Consider the following 24,235-nt stretch of genomic DNA (forward strand, 5'->3'; position numbering starts at 1 on the left):
ATCTTAAAAAAAAAAAAAAGACATCTCCATAGCTTCTAATATGAGTAGAAATCTGCTATCAACCAGGGCAAATTCGGGAGTATTATCACCATCTTTCTTCAAAAGAATGTTTTTATTTCATATTAACTGTATACCAGAGTAAGGATGAGGAGCTCAGCAAGGATCTTAACTCCACCTTTGAGGTGGGTGTTATTTTCACCCATTTTACAGACAGGGAACTGGAGGCTGAGAGAGGATTTAGCCTCTTCAGTCTTTCTCAGCAAGGTCATGCCCCGGGAAAGCGAGTGGCAGACGGGACACAAGCTTAAGCTCACCTGGTCCCTGCTCTTGGACACTCCCTTCCAAGCCCACCCTCTAGGAGAATACATCTCTTGGGCCCCACCTGATACCATATAGGCTGGCCCCTCATTGCCCACAGCCACCTGGAGTCCGGATCTCATGGGTCAGAAAGTGCCAGTGGATCCAAGCATTGGCAGGCCCAAATATCAGCTCTGGGTATGAAGGATGGAGTATTTATCACCTGCAGTCACTCTTCACATCGAACCCCTGCCACGCTGATTGCTGGCCGGAACGTGACACGGCTTCATCCAATGATAGCAGCACATTCACAGCACATCCGTCTCGTCGTGCATAAAGTCTGCGGACTTCTTCCTACCAGTTCATCCAACTAAAAATAATCAGCTACAATTGAGATTCTTCTGTCTTCCATCTTATTTTTCTCCCAGACATTTTATCTTTTTTTGAATAGAAAGCACCTTGAAAATAAGATGGATGGATCAATTCATCAGTAGGACTTGAAATCTACTTATTATCCCAGATAATTCTATTTACAATGTATGCCATCCATTTCTAAAAATTATTTGAGCTGACTTATGGTAACAAATATACAGATGCCAAGGTCATTAAGACAAATCTAAGAAATTAAATAGTGTAGAGATGGAGAGGAATATATGGTATTTGGCCAAGTGAGAGTCTCATGAAACTGCTACGCCCAGTGGAGATTAATTATAACACTATCCGTCATTACATCTGTCATTTGTTAGCACATCCTCTTTTATACTTGCTTTGTATACACTATTTCATTAGAGCCACCCACCCAGTCTCTTGTCAGGAGTTATTGTCCCTTGTTTCAAGACAGAGTGACAGTGGTTACGGTAATTTGCCTAACGCTCCAACTTCCAGGCCCTAGGGATGCTCTGATTGCCTTCCTGGCCTGGTCTTTTCAAAGAAGTTGGCATTGCCTCCTTTGGCCACAGGGCCACTCAGTCCACCCCACCACACCCCATCTCTGAGCAGTGTTCCCTCCCAGCACTCAAACCAAGCTCCCAATGCGCTGAGCAGGCCTCAGTTTAGTCCTTAGTCCACTTCCCAGCCACAGCCTGATGTTATGGACCAAGGGTGTCCCCCACCCCGGATTCATATGTTGATATACAAACCTCTAGGGGAATTCCTGGGCAGTCCAGTGGTCAGGACTCCATGCTTTTACTGTCCATGAGTTCAATGTGGTGCTAGTGGTAAATAACCTGTCTGCAATGCAAGAGATATAAGAGATTTGGGTTTGATCCCCGGGTCAGGAAGATCCCCTAGAGAAGGGCCTGACAACCCGCTCCAGTATTCTTGCCTGGAGAATCGCACAGACAGGGGAGCCTGGCGGACTACGGTCCGTGGGGTCTCAAAGAGTTGGACATCACTGAAGTGACAGCTTTCATGCATGCAGGGGAACTAAGATCCTAAGTTGCGGAGTGTGGCCAAAATAAAAGAAAAAGAAATGCAAGTCTCTCATGTGAGGAGAGGCTTTTGGGGATGATTAGTTCATAAGGATGGCGCCTGTAGGAATGAGATTAGTGTCCTTATAAAAGAGACCCAAGAAATCTCCCTTGCCCCTTCCTCTGCATAAGGATATGTGAAAACGGCTATCTGCATCCCAGAAGAGGACCCTAGCCTGACTATGCCGGCACCCTGAGCAGGTATTACAGCCTCAAGAACTGAAAGAAATAAGTTTCTGTTGTGTATCAGTAACCCAGTCTGCATCATCTTGCAAAAGTAGCCCAAACTGACTAAACACGTACCAAATCATTCTCCTTTCCATTGGGCCACCAGCTCCCCACAGTTGCCCCGGGTGACTGGCATATTGGGAGGACCCAGTGAACATGTATTGGATAACTGAATGAATCACTTCAGTTCAGTTCAGTCCCTCAGTCGTGTCCGATTCTTTGAGACCCCATGGACTGCAGCATGCCAGGCCTCCCTGTCCATCACCAACTCCTAGAGCCTACTCAAACTCATGTCCATCGCATTGGTGATACCATCCAACCATCTCATCCTCTGTCATCCCCTTCTCCTCCTGCCTTCAATTTTTCCCAGCATTGGGGTCTTTTCCAATGAGTCAGTTCTTTGCATCAGGTGGCCAGAGTATTGGAATTTCAGCTTCAACATCAGTCCTTCCAATGAACACCCAGGACTGATTTCCTTTAGGACGGACTGGTTGGATCTCCTTGCAGTCCAAGGGACTCTCAAGAGTCTTCTCCAACACCACAGTTCAAAAGCATCAATTCTTCGGTGCTCAGCTTTCTTTATAGTCCAAATCTCACATCTATACATGACCACTGGAATGAATCACTAAGTGAGGGAGAGATGAGTGGACGACTGGCAGAAGCCATAGGGTCACACCCCTGGATCCAGACCCATGTACGCCAGAGTGTCTAAGCTTCAGGCTTTTTCCTCTGTACCCTGGCCTCCTTGGCATGCCTGACCTCTTGAGCTTTACACAAATCTGCCAGAGCTCTGAGTGCATCGCACAGCCTCGGGCCACTGTTCTGTCCCGATTCCCTGGGACGTGTCTCCTGGAGCTATACAATGCCACAGCTCTGCCACCCTTGTCCACCACCTCCACATTGTGCAGAGGCTCCCCAGCAGCAGAGAAGTCTAGACTCTGCAATTCCAGAGTGCCCTGCTGCCCTGATACCTGCAGCAAAGTCATGGATCTTGCTAAGGCACTGCCAAAGGAAGACTACGGGGCTTAGAGAGGGACCAAACTTGACTTTCTCACAGGTTTCAGCCACTGTCTTTGCCTTGGGAAGTAACAACGGAATATTCCATGAGAGTCACACTTGGCTTCCTTATAATGCCCATTCAATACATTGTTTTGATGGAAACATCACAAATCCATTTTGTGAAAAGCCAATGATATTTGCACCTAAGAATTCAATAAAAGAGGACATGAAACTCTGGGAAAGAAATAATCAAATTGTCCACCCAGAGTGGAGTTAAAATTATCGTAAACATTGATCTTTCATTGCAGGGAACAGATATAATAAACAGTTGCTGAAATTGCATAGCTGCAGAGACTTCATTCTCTAATTGTCAAAAGGCATTAAACATCAACTATTTATTCTGCAGCCGAAGAAGCGAAAACAGACTCCAGTGCCTCCCTTCACCAGAGGTTGTCCCTGATTGTCATGCAGAGATTGCAACAGAGGTTACTGAGAAAAATTGTTTGCATTTATTAATCAAAAGGAGTCAAAGGCATATAAGATATCATCAAGGCTCCCTTGTGCTGGGGGTATGCTGACAACTAACATTCCTGATGAAGTGTTTGCAGAGTGTTTGCAATCTGTTCAGAGCCTTTTTTCTTTGCAGGTGCAAATCTTTCTATCTGAAGCATCAAAGAAACAATTGAAAATTAAACATAGTAAACATCGTGATACAGGTTTCAATCTTCCATTTTTTAAGACAATGGAAGAGGTATCACTAATTTCAAAGCAATGTTTGTGTTCTTTCAAAATTTATTTGTGTGCATTAGCATTTCATTAGTTGGATATTAAGCCCTGTGGCTCCATTCCCTCCTCTCTTTTGCCCCTTTTGTTTTTTAAAAATTAGAAAGTTGAACTGCTCCCGAGATGTCTTTTACACTGAAGCATCCATGCATAGATAATCAACTTGCTCAGCCTGTTTGATCAGTAGAATAAGTCACAATGGCTTGGGTAAAGTCAGGCAGCAGACGATAGATTAAGGGAGAAAGCATTCTTTCTGGTAAGAACTTCAGAAGCAAATACAGCCTCACTAACTTGCTGCTGAATAATGTATTTACTGCACTCATGGTAGGTGCCTTTTAATATGTTGATTTTCTTAAATTGCTTCTCCCCACTCTCACTCCATTTGGTTTTAAACTCATCCCCATGTAAGATAAACTAAATGAAAATACAATCAGCATGTATTATCCTGTTTGACATCTAAATATTAGAAGTGATTTTTAAAATATTTTGTATTTAACCAATATCTGGCTTTGGGACATTACATTTAACTTGTGATATTTCTTGCACCTTATGAGTTAGATACTAATAAGTTTCTTCCTCAGGGACTTTCCAGGTGACTCAGTAGGGAAAGAATTTACCTGCAAAGCAGGAGACCCAGGTTCGATCCCTGGGTAGGGAAGATCCCCTGGAGAAGGAAATGGCAGCCCACTCCAGCATTCTTTCCTGGAGAAACCCATGGACAGAGGAGCCTGGCGGACCACAGTCCATGGGGTTGCACAGGGGCAGACACGACTGAGTGACTCAGCAGGCACACACGTACACACAACCTTCTTCCTTAAGGTCTACTAAATTTATACATTCTGGACAGGAAGTTGACTTTCTAAAACAAATGCAAGGTACTGTGCTCCATAAAATGCTACAAGTTAACATGAATTCTGTGGTTACTTTTTTAGTAAATAAGAATAATGCTTAAGGCTTTGGTTGAACATATTTATGGAGATAATGTGTTATTCAGTTACTGTCCATTATTCAAGTATAATATATAATTCATTTGCATTAAAAATCTTTCATTTGTAAAGCTCCAGTGGGTGGGGAGCATCACCTCCTGGGTGAGCTGTATGTGATGCTTGTTCTCTACACGACAGGTGCAACAGGACAGGTTGTGACCCATGGTCTATCTAATCAGCGCCAACTGCACAAGCCTTTAGCGAACAGCTACTCTGTGTCCAGCATCAGCCTTGTAATAAGCTAGGATACCATGGGATTCCACAGCATTGAAATGCACTCGTCAATATCATGCCCATCTGCTGTAGCACCCCTTTCCAAAACTAAGACTGAACAAACAGAAATTTGTTTCTAAATTGCCCTTGACCATCACAGAGTGTTTTAGAAGCGTTGTAACCAGAAATTCATAAATATTTATTTGGGTGACTTCAAAGTAGTGATATAGGATGACATGGCCCCCTATCCAGCACTGAAAATGACTGGGGGAACTGGTATTGCAAAATTCAGAGTGTTATCAAACTAAGAGCCATCAAAATCGCCCACTGATTGCCTGGACAAACAGTCACAGCCTTGGAGACACAGTTGCACGCATGCAGTTCCTTGACTTCGTCTCTCAGATTTGGGGATGTGCGATTGTCTTGCCACTTGTGCCCTTCTCCTGGGTCGAGATCCAGAGACCCTAGCCACCACCAGTCATTAGATGGTTAATTAGTTAGCCGCTGGCACATTTGTAGTTAACCTCAGACCCTAAGGAAGAGAGAAGCAAGGCTCAGTTAGTGACTAGTCTACCTTGTCTTTGAGTCTGGGTGGTTTCTTGGGGTTGAGAATGCTAACTAAATCTGAATGGGAATAAGCCAAGGCGTTCTGGTCATTAAACCAGGATGAGAAGTTTCTGACTTCTTCACGCTTCGCAGTTTTGAAGAGTTTTCTTTTAAAAAACTGGAAGTAAGGTTTGAGTCTTCCCAAGAGTGGCATGAAATACCCTCCCTCCTTCTGGAGCCTCTGCTCTCCTCTGAGATTTTAAACATTAAGCCCACGACGTTCAAGTAGCAGGAGGAGAAAGTAAAAGAAATCGGGATGGAATAGAGAGGATCGCGTTTGTGAAAGCTCATCTGATCACTTTAGGAAAACTTCTGACTAGGAGCAATATTAACTTCTCAGATGAAGAAAAGCCAGGGTTCTGTAGGATCACAGAAAAACCCGAAAGAAACATGTTCCAAAGAGCGATTTTCCGTGCCAGGGGGCTCCCTCGGGTGTGGGTATCAGCCCGGGCCCCCGGCAGGGTGGCCTGGGTGCTCCTCATACTTGCTCTGCAGGCTCCTCAGACTTGAGGTTGCTTACATCTTCGTGGAAACATCTGATGAGGTCACTTGGAAATGCACCCGTTTAAAACTGTCAGCCTCTCTCGAGCAAGTAGTTGTTAAAGAACATACTCAAGCTCCCCAGTAATTTACTTGTTCAAGATGTCTCGGAGGCTGCGTTTTGATGCTGGAGACAGTGGGCAGAGATTAACAGCTGAAGGCCTGCTCTCCGGAGGGCTCACAGCTGGAAGGGCATTTACATCCTGTGCGCCTTCCCAGACAATAGGGTATGCAGGTTTTATGCGCCCAGTAATGAAGGCTAAGTCTAGGGTAGCTCTGTTTATTTGCTAGGTCAGTAATTTCAATGACTTCTTTTCAAAGACTTCCTTCAGAGAGGAGAGGAGTAGTTCCGCTCAGATGTAGAGTTAAAGCGTCTTCAGTGAGATATGCCGTGTTTTTCTTTTGAGAGCCTAAGGCCCCATACTGATCAAGAAATACAAATTCCATTTTACATGGAGCACGGTGATTTGAACTGTGATGAAAACTCAAAGCAGTGAGCTTCCAAAAGTTTTGTATGCCTGCTGAGACTTGAAAACGATGAAATTTTGGAGAGACTAAAAATTTCTATTCAAGTCAGGTAAAAGAACACAGGATTATTTTACTCCCTTTTCATGGTTCTAAAATGACTTATTGGGCGATCAAAGGGGAAAATGTTCACTCACTCATTTTATAGGAAATAAGAGTACCTACTACATGACCACTTCTGGGCTAATTTCTGGACATAGAGATGAAAATACATGGAATGCTTAGGGGCAGGCATCTGACTGGGGAGGTGGGCATGCAGTCAAGAAGACATTCATCTACATCAGGCATCGACTGAGTGTCAGGCAGTGTTCCCACCATGCTGGGCATCAGGGGACTGGGGTGGACACGACAGACCACCTCTGTCTTCATGGGGCACGTGAAGGTGTCCTGCATGAGACACAGACACGAAACAAATGACGCCATGCTTCTGAACCACTGAGTGTGGCTGGTGCTCTGAGCCTGTGGGATGGGGAGACAGCCCCCTTGCAAGGATCTGGGGGCGGTGGGGGTCACAAAGAGTTGGACATGACTTAGCAATTGAACAACAGTTTGGATATTAGCAAGCTCATCCTGGGGACAGTAAGGAAGAGAATGGGAGGTGGATAGAGCTGGACTGCTCCATTAGTTCTGTTGAGAGACCATTTCAGTTGATAACCAGGGCAGTGGCCGTGGGGCTGCCTTTTAAATTTCACCATCACAAACATTTCTGATGGGTGGAAGGGGTGCAGCAGATTTTAACAATTAGGACTACAGCCTGGTTACAAAGTGAGGACAAATCACCTTCAGTAATGTGTCCCCCTTCCCTGGCCCTCTCTTGCTAACCTTTTGAGAGGAGGAGAACATGTCATGTTCCCTGCTACATTCCCAATACCTACTATGGGATAAATCATATCGTTTTTACTTAAGAAAGTGAAGCTCAGCCCTGTGATGGGAAGACTGTGAAGTTTCCATTGAAATACAAGCAGCGTTTCCAACTGGTCATGACAACGCTGCATAATAAGGTTTCTATCCATGGCTGTATTTCAGCCCCCAAGACTTCTGCTTGGTGATTCTGGGGGATTGCTGCTCTCTTGCTACTGACAGTCCCCACCCCACTTTAGTCCTTCCCCGCTGAACAAAGATGGGCGGGGTACTAGCTGCTGACTGTCCCATATCTTGACAGTGAACGCCCAAAGCTGGCTCCCCTTTTGTAATCCATCTTTACAGTCCCCCAGCATAAGCTCATCTCTCCCTGTTGAGAGGTCCCCCGAACTTCAGAGGCATGACCGTCCTCCCTTGCTGCATCAGGATAAGTAGACCCAGACCTGACTTTGTTGATGCCAGACGTGTCCCTGGTCGTCCAGGGCTCCTGGCCCCCAGGCACTCAGGGGTGGATGCTGAAGAAGCACGCAGCACACAGAGTTTGGGACTCTGCCAGACGGGGTCCACTTCAGTCACTCACTACCTGGGGAGCTTTCAGTGAGTTATTTGGCCTCTCTAAATTTCAGCCTGTGTGTGTGTGTGCGCGCGCGCTCAGTTGCTCAGTCATGTCTGACTCTTTGAGACCCCATAGCCATTCCCTTCTCCAGGGGAATCTTCCTGACCCAGGGACTGAACCTGGGTCTCCTGCATTACAGGCAGATTCTTTACCATTTGAGCCACCAGGGAAGCCCCAGTCTCAACCTCATCTTCCTTAAATGGGGAGGATTCCACTCAAGGAGGCTAACAAGGCTAACATGCTAGAACTCATAAGAAGAATTCAGCACGTGGCTCACAGCAAGGAAGCTCTGCTCACTAAGCGGCGGTTATGTGGATGTGACTCTGGAAGTTCCTTCAGACCTCCCATGACTCTGAAATAAGGGCACACACAACAAATAATGTTGGCAACTTTCCCAAGTGATAGTTTGAAGTCTGCATGAATGAAAGTTTCTGGACGTCTAGACACCTTTCACCCAAAGTGACTTATTCTTTCAGACTGAAACACAAAAGAGAAGCACATCACAGACTGGATGAAGAGGATTCTTGTCAAGCGTGAGAGACAAGAGCTAAACATTAAAGCCATGTCTTTATTTTTTAATAGTTGAATTCCAGAGTGATCAATTACTACTGCCTGGAAAAACCCTTCCAGATGGTATTATGTGCCTTCAAATAAGTGGCTGTAATAATAAAAAGTTACATCCACTTAAATGGATGTGGCGTGGAACAACTTCTGAGTGCCCAGCACATGCTGACACAAGCTCAATTGTTCCCCAACACCGGAAGTGAAAAGAGGTTTGGACCACCTGGGGATCTGAGGTTGCCAGGAATCTACGGGGTAGATTGTGTTAGGCTCCCTGGAGTTGGTAAGTTTCCTTAGCCTGTAAAAAAGCTGAGAGGCTGGACTTCCCTGGTGGTCCAGTGGTTAAGAATCTGCCTGCTAATGCAGGGGACACAGGTTCGATCCCTGGTCCGGGAAGATTCCACATGCCGTGGGGCAGCTAGGCCCTTGTGCCACAACTATCGAGCCTGCTCATCTAGAGCCCGTGCTCTGCAACGGAAGAAGCCACCGCAGTGAGAAGCCTGCACACCTCAGTGAACGCTAGCCCCTACTCGCCACAACTGGAGAAAACCTGCTCCTAGCAACAGACCCAGTGCAGCCTAAAATCAACCAACCGAGTTTTTAAAAGGGCTCATAGCTTAAGAAGGATCCCAGTTCCTGCTGTTTCACATGTGACTGCCTCGGCGCTTCTTTGAAGAAAGTCCCCATATGGACTGAATGTTTCTGTCAGCCCCCAAATTCATGTGTTGAAACCTAACCCCCAGCAAGATGGTATTAGGAGAAGGGGTATTTGAGGGGTGATTAGGCTACTTAATCATTAATGGGATTAGTGCCCTGGTAAAAGGGACCCGTGAGAGGTCCCTCCATTCCTCTGCCATGTGAAGACATGGCAAAAAGATACCAGCTATGAAGCAGGAAGCAAATTCTTATCAGACACCAAAGCTGCCAGTGCCTTGATCTTGGTCTTCAAAATGGGGAGAAATAAATGTCTGTTGTTTATAAGCCATCTAGTTTATGGACTCTAACAGCCTGAAGTGAGACCCAACAGAATACAGACCCAACAGAAGTAGTTTAAAAAACAGGACAGACACCCTATCCCTGTTTCATCTCATTTTAGGCCATGTTTAAAATATGCAGTGGTATTATCCACTGAAACTCATGAACATTAGATATCACCTACTTTAATGGCATTGGAGAAGACTTTTGAGAGTCCCTTGGACTGCAAGGACATCCAACCAGTCCATTCTAAAGGAGATCAGTCCCGGGTGTTCTTTGGAAGGACTGATGCTAAAGCTGAAACTCCAATATTTTGGCCACCTCATGCGAAGAGTTGACTCATTGGAAAAGACTCTGATGCTGGGAGGGATTGGGGGCAGGAGGAGAAGGGGACGACAGAGGATGAGATGGCTAGACGGCATCACCAACTCGATGGACATGAGTTTGAGTGAACTCCGCGAGTTGGTGATGGACAGGGAGGCCTGGCGTGCTGTGATTCATGGGGTCGCAAAGAGTCGGACATGACTGAGCGACTGAACTGAACTGAACTGAACTTTAATGGCCAACTAAATTCTTCTAGATTTTTCACTAGGTGTTCTATATTGGGGTGGACATGTTTGGAGCTACAAAATATTGGAATCTCAAGTGTCAAATACTCTTTCAGCCAAGTTCTAAAGCATATGAAGCAAGACTTTCTGAATTGAAATCCTAGGTACAAAAAGACAAAATATATCCACAAGCAATGAAGGTAGAGAGAGGAAATGCTGGAAAAGTTTGATTTGCCAAATTCCATGGATGCTTTTGCAAAAGATGTCATTACTTCCAGATTCTCACTGGTTCCTTAAAGATATATTTTTAGAATAAAATTATTGAAGATTTGAAATATACAGTAAAATATAAAAAAAAGGGAAAAACAAATATATGATCTCATTTTTGTGGGATTTTCCCCACTCCATTTCTGGTATACAATATTTCCCCCTCCATAATTTAGATTTCATTGTGATGCAAGTTTGCATTTTCAATGAACAACACAAGATATACTTTTACTATTGTTATTATACATCTTTTGTAGATATCATTTTATACATTTCCAAAAATTCCCTGTAGGGGGTGTTCCATAGTTTGTATGGCCATTCCTGTTCCTCTAGACATGCTGTTTGCTATTTTTTTCCTATTATAACTTGCATGGCAACTTAACTTGTGCAGTAAGAGGTTTTAAATATGCGCTTTAAATTATTCACTTGATTCAAGTATGAGATATGGGGTTATTGGGTTTAAAGAAGGTAAGAATTCAGGGCTCTTGAGACCTACAGTGCATTTAGGTGATGCTTATCTCATAAGTCACTAACCATATGCAGTGGAGGCAGCCTGAGCACTTAATCACATCAACTATCTGATTGGGTCCAACATTCGCTGGGTCTTTACATGAAGTGCCCTGTGCTAAACTTCGTGGGAGGAAAAGAACTGATGACATCATTCTCAGCCTCATCTTCTATTAGCTGGGGGCTGTCACTAGGATATTTGTGCATCATCCATCATGTTCCTCCTGCCCATTCTCTCTTCCTGGGTTAATTCTTTCCTTAACCCTCTCCCCAACCTCTTGCTCTGTGCTCTGACCTCTGAGGAGCACATACTTGGTGTCCTTGCCTTCTGATTTCCAGCTGGGTCAATGGACAGGATGTTCAAGAGACTAGAGAGGTAAAGGGTAGGAGAGGTCTTGCTCCATCCCTGCCTCATCACAGTTCTGGTGGCGTCTGTGGTTGCAGCTGCCATGGGACATCCCTCTTCCAAGCTCTTGCCAGACCTGATGGCACCAATCCTCTGTCTGCCCCAACAGCTCTAGAGGTAGGAATGGTTTTTGACTGGAGCTGGTCTCACCCTTTGTTGTTCTGACCATCCCATCTCTGCAAATAGTACATTTATTATACTCTCCTCCAGCTGAATTCTCTGAGCTTCATCTGTTTGCTCTGGAGGCAGATACACCTCCCACCCAGCTTAAGTTCCACTTGCTCTCTGCCTCACTTCCACATCTCCTCACCTGCCTGGCCAATCAGAAACTCCAGTGACGCTCAGCCATCGGCTCACCCCAGGCCAACACTCAACAGCTGAAATGTGCTCTTGGGTTGAGTTCCACCCTCAAAATCAGCACTCCCTGATGATCCTCCTAAGCTTCGTGGGCATTTCACCTTTCCTCATCTCCAAAACAACCATCTCATGCTACTCTTTCTTTTCTCAACTCCCTCAGCACTCTTCCCTATTCACTATGTCAATTCTTCACTGTCCATTATCTGCTACCCTCCACATCTTTGACCTCACCTACTAATACTCTCCCACTTGCTGACAATATTCTGGCTATACTGGTTTTTCTTCTGATCCTTAAATGCAGTAAACTCCTAACTGCCTCCTGCTTCTCTGAGAAAAGGCACACCCTCCCGTCCCCAGCAGTTCCCTGCACAGGGACCCACTCTGACCTCCACTCTTCCACTGTGAGAGAAGTGCCCTTGCTTCTCCAGAAAGCTACTCTCCTCCCTGTGTTCTGCCTCCCCGCCCCTCTTGCCTCATCATGCAATTCCACTCCCTCACCCCTGTAGGACCACTTTCTCTCTCTATCTGATCATCTCCATGAGTACTTAGGCACGTTTGATGAATGTCTCCCACGGTAAACACCACCTCCTAGAGCCCTCTGCCGACTCCCCAGACTCCTCACTCTGCTCTGATCACATTCAAGCTTCTTAGGTGTGTCAACGCATGCGTCTCCCTCCTCCCATCCCATCCTCTCCCTGGCCATCTCGCCAGCTGTGTTTGTGCCCCAGTGGCCCCCTATGGTTACTCTTGTCAGGGCCACCAAAGACCTTCCAAACTGTCCAACACAATGATCTTTTCTGTCCTCATTTCGCCTAACCTGTTGTTATTGTTCAGTCACTAAGTCAACTCATTGCAATCCCATGGACTACAGCATGCCAGGCTTCCCTGTTCTTCACTATTTCCTGCAGTTTGCTCAAACTCACGCCCACTGAGTCAATGATACCATCCAACCATCTCATCCTCTGTCACCCTCTTCTCCTCCTGCTCCCAATCGTTCCCAGGATCAGAGTCTTTTCCAATGAGTTGGCTCTTTGCATCAAGTGGCCAAAGTATTGGATCTGTTAGCGGCATCTAAAAGTTAACCATTCTCTCCTGAAAAGTGTCTTTTCTCTTCTTGTGGCTTCTGGGTCACCTCACTCATTGATGGTTACTTCCCAGTCTCCTTGGCTGGTTCTCCCTCCTCCACCAGAAATCCCAGTCTCAGCATACTGTCTTCTTTACCTACCTACCCCTTGCTAATGTCATCTAGTTTATGGCTTTCAGTGCTACCTGGGGGCTGATGAGATACTGGGCTTATATGTTTGGCCCTGACCTCTCCCCTTGTGCTCATGCACTAGGCTTGGCTTCTCCAGGCATCTCAGACTTACTATGGCCACACAGAACTCTTGAATCTGCATCATCCTTCCCCAACTCATACACCCAGCATCATATGAAGGAAGAAACTCGTGTAATTCTTCTCTTGCTTTTACCACTTGGAGAATCGCTCCACCCTCTGCCACCTGCTCAAGCTAAACCCAGCTCACTCTTTCTCTCCTCATCTTTTACCTGCCTCTCCCACACAAATGGCTCCACCTCCTAACTACACTCTCAATCCACGCATCTCTTTCCATCTTGCTGCTCCCAGCTGCCTTTATTTCTTACCCAGATTGGGGAAATAGCTTACCAACTAGTCCTCCCGTGTCCACGGTTGCCTCTTGCAGCACTCCACAACACACTGGCTAGTGTTGTCTTTTAAAAATCTTTCTACATCACTTCCTTGCTTTAAACCCTCCAGTAGGTGCCAGTGTACTGGGAATAAACCCAACCCTTTAGTCTGACCTACAAGACCCTACAAGAACTGCCGGCCTTCCCTGTCTCTACAGCACCCATGTCTATGATCTCAGCTACCAATGCTCTCTGCCAGCTGACCATATCTTAGCCAGCATGCTGTTTTTCTTCTCTTCCTCGTGTTCACTGAGCTCTTTGATGTTTCAGGGCTTCTGTACCTGTGGTCCCCTCTGCTGGGAATACAGCCCTGGGAGCATCTCAAGGCTGGCTCCTCCCTCCTGTGCACAGGACAGCTCAGACGTCACCTCCTCCCTGAGGCCTCCAACCAGCTCCCCTGTTCCTGCCTCTGTTCCACTGTCCTGAGGTATCTTCTTTACAGCACTGATCTCAAGTTGTTTTGTTTACTTGTTTGTTGTTTGTCTTGCCTGCCCTCCCCCGCCCCACTGGCGCATACGCTGCAGAGAGTGGAGCTCTGCTTTGTTTATTCACAGTGCTGGGTCCCCCATCCAGAACAGCGCCTGGCACATAGTATGTGCTCATAAACTATGTGTCTAATAGCAAATGAATTCAGCAGAAACCAAAATAACTGTAACAACTATAACTTAAATAACTGCAACAGGCAGACGGGAAAACACATGCTCTGTGCCCTGAAAAGGAACTCAAATGTATTTCAGCTCTGAGCCAGCTGTATTATATAAGGCTCTCAGTGACTGGGGAGTAGGGATTGTTCCCTGCCTTTTAAAAATGAGGAAACTGAGGCACACAGTGATTGAGTGGCTTGCCCAGGGTCACACAGGGCAGCTGACCTGGTTGGTTATGGCCAGAGTCCACTTCTGACTTAGGATGCCAGTGACATCACCGCTATCAGATGTTTGACTATCACCCCACAGCGGTTAATTTCATGTGGCAAGTTGGCTGTGCCACAGTGCCCAGATGATTGGTCAAATATTATTCTGGATATATCTGTGAATGTGATTTTTGGATGAAACTGACATTTAACTTGGTAGACAATGAATAAAGCAGATTGCCCTCTGTGATGTGGAGAGCCTCATCTAATCAGTTGAAGGCTTGACTAGAACAATGACTAATGTCCCCCAAGCAAGAGGGAATTCTGCCAGTGGTCTGCCTTTGGACTTGACCTGCAACTCTTCCCTGAGTCTTCAGCTTGTTGGTTTACCCCATTTGAAGGGAAATAGGATTTGAATCTGGCTTACAGGATTTCAGAATGTGTATTCTTTCCACTAGGCTATGGTGCTTCCCAGAAAATACAAAAGGAAATGGGCACACGAGCAAGAGAGATACAAAGATGCGTGTGCTGTGGGCTGTGCTTAGCTGCTCAGTCGGGTCCAACTCTGTAACCCCATGGACTGCAGTCCTCCAGACTCCTCCGTCCGTGGGATTCTCCAGGCAGGAATACTGGAGTGGATTGCCATACCCTCCTCCAGGAGATCAAAGATGTGTAGAGGTGCAAACAAGGAGTGACTCTTGCCAGAGTGGCAGTGATTGGGGACCAGGCTCAGCCCTTCTCTGAGCCTGATATGCTGCTCAGGTTCCTGACAAGAGAATTTCTGAGCCCACTGATGCTGATGGTTTCTGGTAAGGGTACAAGAGGGCTAAAAAAATTCTTGCTAAAACCTGAATATTTTCAAACTTCAAATTATAAGTTGATGAAATCTAACATCACAATACCACAATTTCCCAGCACAACCCATGAAGCCTCTGCCTTAGGACTCTAACTTTCAGATAAGCCTTTATCCCAAAACAGGCAAAGGGGGTTTGATGAGGTTCTTGTCACTCAGATTGCTGCATTATTTCTGTGAAGATATGGCCAAGAGGCACTTGGTTGAGAAATATAGAGTACTTAATCCAATTAGTAACTCAAGCTCTTAATGTGCTATTACATCCAAAAATGCTTTTAAATTGCCATGTTTTAAAATAGAAAGATGAAAACAGAGATATTTTATTAAATATTTATCTCATTAATAAACAAAAGATAATCATTGCTTTTTATTTTGAATTAACTTTTCCATTTGGGTTCAATGCACATTTCATAGACAGGTTCTCTTCTCCTGATGGGAGGGAACTTAATTACAAAAGCACAATGGGTCTTCTACTTTGTATGAAAATGAAGCAAATGAAATTGCTTCCCCTCCCCCCACAAAGGTTGTTGCAATGAAGAAACACAATTGAATATGACAGTTCTCTGCTACCCAGGAATTGTTTTTGGATGAAGTTCGAGGATTATATGCAATTATACTACAGTAAATTTTCCATGACCATTCATGTTCAAGGAGTCATTTTAAAAATAAAAGGAAAGCCTAAGTACAGAATTTAAGCAGAGTCATGATAGGAATAAACAGGTCCATGATAAAAAGTGCCCTTTATACCTCTGTTACATCAGTATAACAGTGTTCGACTTATGTATCAGAAATCAGTATAATGAAAAATGGGCGGCAGAAAGCGAATTGAGCCTGTGGGAAAATCACACCAGTAAGGCACGGCGTCCGCGTACCTTCTTTTCCATGTCCCCAGTATTCGTTCTTCCTTCTTGTTACAAAGTTCTTCCTCCCTCACTCCAGGGCCAGATAAGACAAAGTGAAAGATAAGTGAATGTGGTGTCTGGCCGCTTGGCACTGCCTGTCGCCTGTGGATGGAGGCAGAGTGCTGGTTCCTGGCTTGCACCCCCATTTGCCAGCAATTACGTCTGCAGGTGGCTTCTCCCAGCAGGTGCCGCGGCCCAGGAACACTGCATAAAGCCTGCAAGGCTGTGCACTGTGCGGCGGCAGGGGTTGGGCTGGAGAGAGGTGGACACAATTCACATGGGCTGCAGCGAGGAGGACACGGCCTCAGAGTTGTGCGATGCAGTGGTGCACCCCACGCTCCAAGCCAACCCCCTTCAGAGGAGAGCCAGACCCTCTGTGGCTGGCCTCTGTGGGCCGGCCTTTGCGGGTGGTCTCTGGAGGCTGGCATGCGGCTTCTTATCCCCATTGACACCAGCTGTATGAAGGGGCTTCGTGGCCACCAGCCCCAGAGTCCTTTGCCCCTGAGTAGAACTCTGGGTTCACGCAGCTTCTGAGCCGCAGCACCTCTTCCCCCCTTGCTGTGGTTGGCACGAAGCTCTCTGAATAGGCTACTGACTCAGTTTCCCTACTAGGTGACAGCCAGTTGCCCTGCTCCACAGCCCAGTTCCTCACTCTAGGGTGGCACTTTGGCACTCTAGCCTCATCTATCTCTTGCTGACCTCCCTTCCATGGGGCCTACGTCTTGCCCTAATCCTACCCTGGAGTTCATGGTCATATCTTCTGGACAAGGACCACTGCCTTCCAAGTTTTGACTGGAACCCATCCTCCTGGTTGGATACCCAAAATTCCCAAATCTGGGGTGAGCAGGCATGGTTGCCCCCCAGACACACTGGGGTTGCTTGGCTGTTCTCTTTATGCACCCTCCCCCAAAGCTCTTCCCCCCAGTGGTGATTGAGTTCTCTGACCTGCCTTCCGTCTCTTTCTGGGAAGTGAGCAAGTCCCATCCAATCCAGTATGCTGCTCCATCTCTGACAAGTGGCCCTTGAGAATTTCAGGAAAGAATTTTATCTGATCACTACAGGCAATGATCAAAGAAAACTAATTCCACTGTTTGTTACAACATCAGTGAAAGAAGTCAAAAATATAGTCTCAGAAGGAGCATAAAGTATGCAATAAAGACTAATACATAATTAATGAATATCATGTCTCTAACATGGCGCTCTTCAAAACCAAGCACACAGCATGTAATTATTCCTCACGTTATCATAAAGTTGGGAGTGGGCAGATGCTAGTTGCCTCTTATAAATAAGGAAACAGGAGAAAAGCCAAATAATTTTTCCAAAGGAAACCACCACTACAAAGTAGACTGAAACCCAATAATCTTGAAACCCAGTTGTGATGCACTTAAAATGCCGGTATATCTCCATTTCAAATTTCCACTAATCTAAGACAAGCACTTGGCATTTCTGTTTTACGGCATCTGCTGGTGAGAACCCAGTGCTGCCATGAGGTTGAACCAGTCTACGAGTCACACAGGAAAATCAGTCTAATTACTTACAATAATTACAGTCTGATCGTGGGTAAGAGCGTACAGTCTGTGTCATGTTGCTTCTGTTTTAATCCCAGTTCTGCTGCTCACTCACATAGCTCTTTCATAAAGATTAATTAAAATTAGTATTTAGGCAGATAAACTGATCTTTTGATTAATATATATGTTTAGTATACAGTGAGCATTATATAATCAGAAGATTTTATGATCACATTATATTCATGTTTCATTTTGACCCCTAAATGGAATTAATTATCATCTTGATCATGCTTGTTATTCACCACAACTGATTAGAAAGATCTCTGGTTTTAAAAAAGATCAAAGAGAATTCCCTAGTGGTTCATGGTTAGGACTCAAGGTTTTCACTTCTGGGGCCTGGGTTCCATCCCTGGTCCGGGAACTAAGATTCCGCAAGCAGTGCAGCCAAAACAAATCCTCTGGATGAATAACAAACTGAAATCAAGATTGCAGGGGGAAATATCAATAACTACCTCAGGTATGCAGATGATACCACCGTTATGGCAGAAAGCAAAGAGGAACTAAAGAGCCTCTGGTTGAAAGTAAAAGAGGAGAGTGAAAGAGCTGACTTAAAACCCAACATTCAGAAAACTAAGATCATGGCATTTGGTCATATCACTTCATGGCAAATAGATGGGGAAACAATGGAAACAGTGACAGACTTTATTTTCTTGGGGCTCCAAATCACTGCAGATGGTGACTGCAGCCATGAAGTTAAAAGACGCTTGCTCCTTAGAAGAAAAGCTATGACCAACCTAGATAGAATATTAAAAAGCAGAGTCATTTCTTTGCTGACAAAAGTCCATCTAGTCAAAGCTATGGTTTTTTCAGTAGTCATGTATGGATGTGAGATTTGGACTATAAAGAAAGCTGAACACTGAAGAATTTTGAATGGTAGTGTTGGAGAAGACTCTTCAGAGTTCCTTGGACTGCAAGGAGATCAAACCAGTCCATCCTAAAGGAAATCAGTCCTGAATATTCATTGAAAGGACTGATGCTGAAGCTGAAGCTCTAATACTTTGGCCACCTGATGTGAAGAACTGACTCATTGGAAAAGACCCTGATGCTGGGAAAGATTAAAAGCAGGAGGAGAAGGGGACAACGAGGATGAGATGGTTGGATGGCATCACCGATGCGATGGACATGAGTTTGAGCAAGCTCTGGAAGTTGGTAATGGACAGGGAGGCCTGGAGTGCTATAGTCCCTGAGGTTGCAAAGAGTCAGACACGACTGAGTGACTGAACTGAACTGACTGAAGATAAGCTGAATATATTTCAACAGAATGATTCTACAAGTTCTAAAGGGAATGGAGGCAACTTCAGAATATTTTGAAGGGGCCGCAGATTCAAATGTCTCCAGGCAGCTTGTATGAAACTGAGAAGTAACTTGGTATAAGGCAATAGGAAAACTTTTCAAAGCAACACCCGTGAAACAAAGCATGCCTTCAGGCAATGCTGAGTGAGTGCTGGTTCATGATGAAATTGTTCTAATATATTTACTTGCACCTTTTTGGTGTCTTTTCTCTCACACTCATAAAATAAAGTTTTAAATAAATGTACATATTAAATATATCCCATGTGCAGGCCTTCTTTTATCTTTGTTTTTTAAAAGAACCTATAACGGATTCTACGTTGGAGGTGAATTTACAGAGCCAATCCTTTTTTGTTTGGATTATTCTAATTATTCTAGCAACCCCTCAGACTGTAACTGCTACAATATATTTGTGCCTATTTATGTAAATCTAATTTGTGTTCTTGGGAATTTGGGTTTTTGTTTGTTCTCTTTTCTCCATTAGAGTGGAAATTCCTCAAGTGTAAGAACTGTATTTCTACTCAGCCTAATAATCAAACATATCTATTAAGCATCTAATGGTATTCAGTGCTGAGCTAGGCAGACAGTAAGAGATTTCAGAGCACTGGCTTGCATCTTGTTCTTGTATCCTCAGTGCTTGGTGAAAGGCTCTGCAGAACTGTGACTATCTCTCTGAGATAGTTACCAGGGGCTTGATTGTGCCTGATCTCTTCTAAGTGCCTCCTACTTATTATTTCATGAAATCCCACCACCCTGTAATGCCATTCCTATCATTACCCCCATTTTACAGACCAGGAAACTGAGCTTGTTGTTGTTTGAAATACCTTGCTAAGGTGGCCCAGCTGGTGAATGCAGACCTAGGCTAAGAACCATAATCTAACCCCAGTGTGGGGGCTTCCCATAGGTGGCCCAGCAGTAAAGAATACGTCTGCCAATGCAGGAGATGCAGGTTCAATCCCTGGTCCAGGAAGATCCCACATGCTGCTGAGCAACTAAGCCCAAGTGCCACAACTACGGAGCCTGGGCTCTGGAGCCCAGAAACCACAACTGCTAAAGCCCTTGTGCCACAGAGCCTGCGCTCCACAATTAGAGGAGCCACCACAACGAGAAGCCGGTGCATCGCAACTAGGGACTACCTCCCGCTTGCGACAACTGGAAAAAAGCAACAAAGGCCCAGGATAGCCGAAAATAAAGAAACTATTAAAAGAAAACCCCCAACTCAGCCTGCCTTCTGTATCACATGTGTGCACAGAGGAGCTTCAGTGCCTCTTCTGGAATTCTTGGGCAGACCCCCTCCCCTCCCCTTCCCAAACACAGGCCCTTGCTATAATACGAGTTTTGTACACATATAATACTAAGAGAAGGGACGTTTCATTGGGTATAGGTATCTATTTTTTGTCTTGCCCCCAAGCCCTAGACATGGTAGGTAAAATAATTTTTTAAATATTAACTCTATAACACTGAGAAGAAAAAGCAATGATAGTGATTTCCTGGATACGAGGAAGCAGATGAGATAGGGTATATGGGAAAATGAGAGTAGACATTTCTCAGAAATTTACAGATCCAGTTAACAAAAGTGAGCCCAAAGGTTATTAGAACAGCACAACTTATAAGCTTGACTTAACAGGTTACAGAATTTACTGAACAAAAGTAGAGAATTGTCATTCTCTTCAAACATTAAAAAAGCATTCATAAAATTAAACATTAATCATGCTAAAAAAAATAACATCTTGAATAGCAAAGAGCATAAATCTCAGAGGCCACCTTTGCTGCCTGCATGGCATTAAAATCCAAAACTGGCAATAAAAGAAAACACTGGAAATGAGGGTAAAAATATAACTTTTTAATTTCTTCTTCTTATTCTTTGTTATTATTTAGAAATGAATGGCATATGCCATGTAATTAAGTAGTAGCAAAGATATAGTGGGGCAGTTTTACTAGGGTAGTGGATAAAGATGGTAAGAAAAGGGTGGATGGAGGAGTTCTTTACAAGCAGAATCTGGAAACACATTTGACTGGTCCCCCTCGACCTCCGCTGACTCACCTTTTGGGCCCACAGCCTTGCTTTGTCTGAGTAAGACTTTGTCAGCTTGTTCATCACTGGATCCCAGGGCCTAGTACAGACCGAGACCTGAACCCAGTGATTCATATATTTTTGGTGAAAATCTTTTTCAGGCCTGTCCACTCAGCATGGAATCCCACCCAGTGAGGCCACTAACATTTAGTTACAATCTTTTTACCATCTCCAGCAAATACCATGCCTGGCTGAAGCTTTGAGAGAGAAAGACCATCTCACCTTCACAAATACTCTGCAACTGATGAAACTCTTCAGTGTAAATTATCTTGTTTTGATCCTTAAAACAAGATTATTCTCACTTTTCAGCTGCTGAAACTGAGACCCACCTTATCCAAAGTCACAGCTGGCAAGTGGTAGAGCCAATATTTGCTACTCTAAAGGAAAATGGAATAATCTATGAAAATAAGTAAATAAGCTAACATTTATTGATTTGTCTTTTCATACTGTTCATGGGGTTCTCAAGAATACTGAAGGGGTTTGCCATTCCCTTCTCCAGCTATGGTTTTTCCAGTAGTCATGTATGGATGTGAACGTTGAACTATAAAGAAAGCTGAGCGCCAAGAATTGATGCTTTTGAACTGTGGTATTGAAGAAGACTCTTGAGAGTCCCTTGGACTGCAAGGAGATCCAACCAGTCCATCCTAAAGGAAATCAGTCCTGAATATTCATTGGAAGGACTGATGCTGAAGCTGAAACTCCAATACTTTGGCCACCTAATGCGAAGAACTGACTTCATCAGGGAAAGGATCCTGATGCTGGGAAAGATTGAAGGCAGGAGGAGAAGGGGACGAGAGAAGATGAGATGATTCGATGGCATCACTGACCTGATGAACATCAAGGAAGCTCTGGGAGTTGGTGAAGGACTGGGAAGCCTGGCATGCTGCAGTTCATGGGGTTGCAAAGAGTGGGACACAACTGAGCAATTGAACAACTGAACTGTTTGATTTGTTGGATACCTACTCTGTACTCTGTACTAGGCTTCCCAGGTGGCTTAGTGGTAAAGAATCTGCCTGCCAATGCAGGAGACCTGGGTTCAATTCCTGAGTCGGAAAGATCCCCTGGAGAAGGAAATAGCTGCCCACTCCAGTATTCTTGCCTGGAGAATTCCATGATCAGAGGAGCCTGGCAGTCCACAGTCTATGGGGTCACAAAGAGTCAGGCACAACGGAGCACACATTCTTTCAAGACATTCATTCTGGGCTCCCCTCACACCTCAGTCGGTAAAGAATCTGCCTGAAATGCAGGAGACCTGGGTTCAATTTTGGGTCGGGAAGATCCCCTGGAGAAGGAAATGGCAACCTACTCCAGTATTCTTGCCTGGAGAATCCCATGCACAGAGGAGACTGGTGGGCTATGGTTTATGGGGTCACAAGAGTCGGACATGACTTAGCGACTAAACCACCACCACTCTATACTAAGCACCATGCTGGTATTTTAAAATAATTTTTTATCTTCTTCTTTAAAATAACTTTGCAAGGTATTTATGATATATATCCATTTCTAAACTAATGAGGAAACCAGATGGAGATCTGTCTAAGGTAACAAGTAGAGGAGCCACTTCGAACCCAGGTCATGAGTTCAAGGCTCATGGTCTTTTGCAAAGGCATACTGCCTCTCATCAGACCCTGCGGATTCAACTTCACCACTGTAAGGTCAGTGACGAGTAAAAGTTTCAATGTAATTTAATTATGATCTGGATCTTTTCTCAAGGAGGATGCTGTTTTTGTAGTATAAAAAAGTGATGCTTTATGAAACTAAGAGACCGTTTGAGAAATTGAAATCCTATTGATTGCTTAATAGCTGCTACATAAATAAGCTTAGGCTCAAATCATCTATTACTCTTTAAAGAGCAGGAGCCCAATATCTGGAAGAAGCTGGACAAAGGATAGCATATGTATATTAAAATCCGGTAGAAAAGACCCACAATAAAGGTGGTTTATAAATATTTCATAGGCTCAATAGCTACTTGTCCTAGAGTTCTAGTTTGTATAACCATCATAATCAGTTATTTTTAAGAGAATACCTGGAATAGAACCTTAAATCCTGACAGGTAACTAAAGCAATATTCAGTTCAGTTCAGTTCAGTTCAGTCGCTCAGTCATGTCCGACTCTTTGCGACCCCATGAATCGCAGCACGCCAGTCCTCCCTGTCCATCACCAACTCCAGGAATTCACTCAGACTCACGTCCATCAAGTCAGTGATGCCATCCAGCCATCTCATCCTCTGTCGTCCCCTTCTCCTCCTGCCCCCAATCCCTCCCAGCAATAGAGTCTTTTCCAATGAGTCAACTCTTCGCATGAGGTGGCCAAAGTACTGCAGTTTCAGCTTTAGCATCATTCCTTCCAAAGAACACCCAGGGCTGATCTCCTTCAGTATGGACTGGTTGGATGTCCTTGCAGTCCAAGGGACTCTCAAGAGTCTTCTCTAACACTACAGTTCAAAAGCATCAATTCTTCAGTGCTCAGCTTTCTTCACAGTCCAACTCTCACATCCATACATGACCACTGGAAAAACCACAGCCTTGACTAGACGGACCTTTGTTGGCAAAGTAATGTCTCTGCTTTTCAATATGCTATCTAGGTTGGTCATAACTTTTTTCTTCCAAGGAGTAAGTGTCTTTTAATTTCTTGGCTTCAGTCACCATCTGCAGTGATTCTGGAGCCCAGAAAAATAAAGTCTGACACTGTTTCCACTGTTTCCCCATCTATTTCCCATGAAGTGATGGGACCAGATGCCATGATCTTCGTTTTCTGAATGTTGAACTTTAAGCCAACTTTTTCACTCTCCACTTTCACTTTCATCAAGAGGCTTTTTAGTTCCTCTTCACTTTCTGCCATAAGGGTGGTGTCATCTGCATATCTGAGGTTATTTATATTTCTTCCGGCAATCTTGATTCCAGCTTGTGCTTCTTCCAGCCCAGCGTTCCTCATGATGTACTCTGCATAGAAGTTAAGTAAGCAGGGTGACAATATACAGCCTTGACGTACTCCTTTTCCTATTTGGAACCAGTCTGTTGTTCCATGTCCAGTTCTAACTGTTGCTTCCTGACCTGCATATATGTTTCTCAAAAGGCAGGTCAGGAGGTCTGGTATTCCCATCTCTTTCAGAATTTTCCACAGTTTATTGTGATCCACACAGTCAAAGGCTTTGGCATAGTCAATAAAGCAGAAATAGATGTTTTTCTGGAACTCTCTTGCTTTTTCCATGATCCAGCGGATGTTGGCAATTTGATCTCTGGTTCCTCTG

The 24,235-nt window shown here is 44.6% G+C and overlaps 1 long non-coding RNA gene across 6 annotated transcripts in view; it reads right to left on the reverse strand.

Moving 5' to 3' along the window:
- Nucleotides 1-439: 439 nt before the first annotated feature.
- LOC129636833 (uncharacterized) overlaps nucleotides 440-24,235 on the reverse strand; it is a 35,382-nt gene continuing 11,586 nt past the window's right edge. For 3 of the 6 annotated variants that reach the window (XR_008707147.1, XR_008707144.1, XR_008707149.1), the window contains exons 2-3: nucleotides 1,437-1,527; nucleotides 440-755 (exon numbers count right to left, since the gene is read on the reverse strand). This is a non-coding gene — a long non-coding RNA (uncharacterized LOC129636833). Of the gene's footprint in view, nucleotides 756-1,436; nucleotides 1,528-16,023; nucleotides 16,306-16,998; nucleotides 17,075-24,235 lie in introns of all 6 variants that reach the window. The other 3 variants (XR_008707148.1, XR_008707146.1, XR_008707145.1) reach the window with 2 other exon arrangements.

This window comes from Bubalus kerabau, chromosome 22, assembly GCF_029407905.1.
Source record: "Bubalus kerabau isolate K-KA32 ecotype Philippines breed swamp buffalo chromosome 22, PCC_UOA_SB_1v2, whole genome shotgun sequence".
NCBI lineage: Eukaryota > Metazoa > Chordata > Mammalia > Artiodactyla > Bovidae > Bubalus > Bubalus kerabau.